We start from the raw sequence: 2,790 nt of genomic DNA, 5'->3' as shown, positions 1-2,790 counted from the left end.
CCTAATTTTGTATTTTTAGTAGAGATGGGGTTTCACCATGTTGGTCAGGCTGGTGTTGAACTCCCGACCTCAGGTGATCCACCTACCTTGGCCTCCCAAAGTGCTGGGATTACAGATGTGAGCCACCTTGCCCGGCCAGAAAAAATCTACTTTATATGGATCAGAAAGAATAGGTAGAGTTCACCAAATTACTTGAGTTTTATCTCTGATTTATTAAGTTCCTGATACATAGGTATAATTTAATGTTCACAATTTAACCACATAAGGAAAAGGGAACATCACTGTCTGCACCCTTAAATGCATAGTTACTAGTCAAAAAGTTTCGGTCACCATTTATATAAGTAAAATAAGTGAGCAAATATGTTTACTAAATGATGCACAATATATGTTCATATTCATGTGGAAATTTAAAAAATGTATTTAATTGAAAAGAATAGACCAGGTACGGTGGCTTATGCCTGTAATCTTAGCACTCCGGGAGGCTGTGACAGAGTGACAGACTTGAGGCCAGGAGTTTGAGACCAGCCTGGCCAACAGGGTCAGGCCGTCTCTACTAAAAATACAAAAAAAATTAGCCAGGTGTGGTGGTGCACTCCTGTAATCCCAGCTACTTGGGTGGCTGAGGCACAGAATCGCTTGAACCCAGGAAGTGGAAGTCACAGTGAGCTGAGATTGTGCCACTGCACTCCAGCCTGGGTGACAGAGTGAGACCCTGTCTCAAAAAAAAAAAGTATATATAGGATATCTAGCAGCAACAAAGCTAGTAAAAAAGATGAGCTTTTGAATCTGTGATTTTGGAACTAGTCTCCTAATGCTCACTTCAACTCTGAATTAAAAAGAAAAAATTTCCACATGGAAGACAAATCTAAACAATGAACTAAATAAAGAACTACTTTATGTTTAAGCAATATAATCTTTCTCACTGTACAGTATTTGTCAATTAATTCGATTAGCAACACTCTTGGAGATCAGCCAATTAAGCTGTTGCCCAGATGGGAATTTCAAAGTTGGAGGGAGAGGCCTTTTCCAAACCTTGTCTAAATCCCCTGGCAGCTGTCAGTCATTAATATGTAAATGTGAATCGGTTACCAACTTGTATAAGACTTGTAGGAAACAAGACATGGGAGGTCTGTGGGGAGAGGGAAAGAAAGGGCAATTGCCAAGCTAGTAAGTCTGCAGAGGACAATAGGCAGTTTGGGGACTTGCAAAAGAACACAAGTGCCTGGAAGAATAGAAGAGGCAGGCCAGGCGCAGTGACCCATGCCTGTAATCCCAGCACTTTGGGAGGCCGAGGCGGGCAGATCACCTGAGGTTGGGAGTTCAAGACCAGCCTGACCAACATGAAGAAACCCCGTCTCTACTAAAAAAAAACAAAATTAGCTGGGCGTAGTGGCGCATCCCTGTAATCCCAGCTACTCAGGAGGTTGAGGCAGAAGAATCGCTTGAAGCCGGGAGGCAGAGGTTGTGGTGAACTGAGATCGTGCCATTGCCCTCCAGCCTGGGCAACAAGAACAAAACTCAATCTCAAAAAAAAGAAAAAAAAAGAATGGAGGATGCAGAAAGCCACCCCAGAAAAGAGATAAAGGATTCATGGAGGGGGGACGGGGTGGGGGGAAGCTTTGCCTATTTCACAATTTTTCAAAAAAATCTGGAGTCATTTATACAGTTGATTCCAAACAGTATTCAAATGAGATAGTCAGGTCTTAAATGCCAAATACAGTTACAGACAACAAAAGTTCCAAATAGCTAAGAAATACTTAAATAATTACCGTTTTTGGGCGGTGTTGGAAAGTTATAGGTTGAATTTCATATTGCTGTGAATATGTTCTATTTACTGGCTTTTTCCTTCCAGCAGTTAAAAACCAGTAACCTACAGGAAAACAGTAGTATAATCTCAACATTCTATTAAACTTGGTCATGGCCAGGCGTGGTGGCTCACATCTACAATCCCAGCACTTTGGGAGGCTGTGGTGGGCGGATCACCCGAGGTCAGGAGCTTGAGACCAGCCTGGCCAACATGGTGAAACCCTGTTTCTACTAAAAGTACAAAAATTAGCTGGGTGTGGTGGTGCATGCCTGTAATCCCAGCTACTGGGGAGGCTGAGGCAGGAAAATCGCTTGAACCTGGGAGGCAGAGGTTGTGGTGAGCCGAAATTGCACCACTGCACTAGTATTTGAGCCAATACTGAAGTGGTAAGGTCAGTTATTGTAATTTATAGTGAAGTAAAGGTGTATGTGTGTTTTGTAAATTTTTCTTCTTTTGAATAGAAATGGTGAGGGGGTCTCACTGTCTTGCCCAAGCTGGTCTTGAACTCTTGGGCTCAAGTGATCCTTGTGCCTCGGTCTCCCAATATCCTGAGATTACAGACCTGAGTCACCATGGCTGGCCAGGTGTGGCATGTTTTTAATCCCTTTTATTAGAGAAGATGAAATTACTGAACGTTTAAATAAATTATTAGAGAAAAAACATATTCTCCTTTCTATTACTCACTGTATGCAATTCTAGTAAATGGGCCACAATCAGGTATTGAGTTCAAAATCTGAAAATGTAATATAAGAGTACTTGGGGGAGGGTACATGTCCATATTTCTGTCTGTTTCAGATATATACAGGGATGCCAGGGACATTAAAAAAAAAGCATATATTCAAATAGGTCCTGGGGGGACAAATGAGTCCACAAACCTCTCCTCAAAGAGCAAAGGCCCCTCACTGTTTTTGGTTTTTATTTTCATATATCACTGACAGAAAAACATGGGGCTTTAGAAAACCACCACCACAGACACATGATAG

This window comes from Mandrillus leucophaeus, unplaced genomic scaffold (genome assembly GCF_000951045.1).
Source record: "Mandrillus leucophaeus isolate KB7577 unplaced genomic scaffold, Mleu.le_1.0 Scaffold467, whole genome shotgun sequence".
NCBI classification, from domain to species: domain Eukaryota; kingdom Metazoa; phylum Chordata; class Mammalia; order Primates; family Cercopithecidae; genus Mandrillus; species Mandrillus leucophaeus.
Note: the sequence above shows the minus strand (reverse complement) of the source record.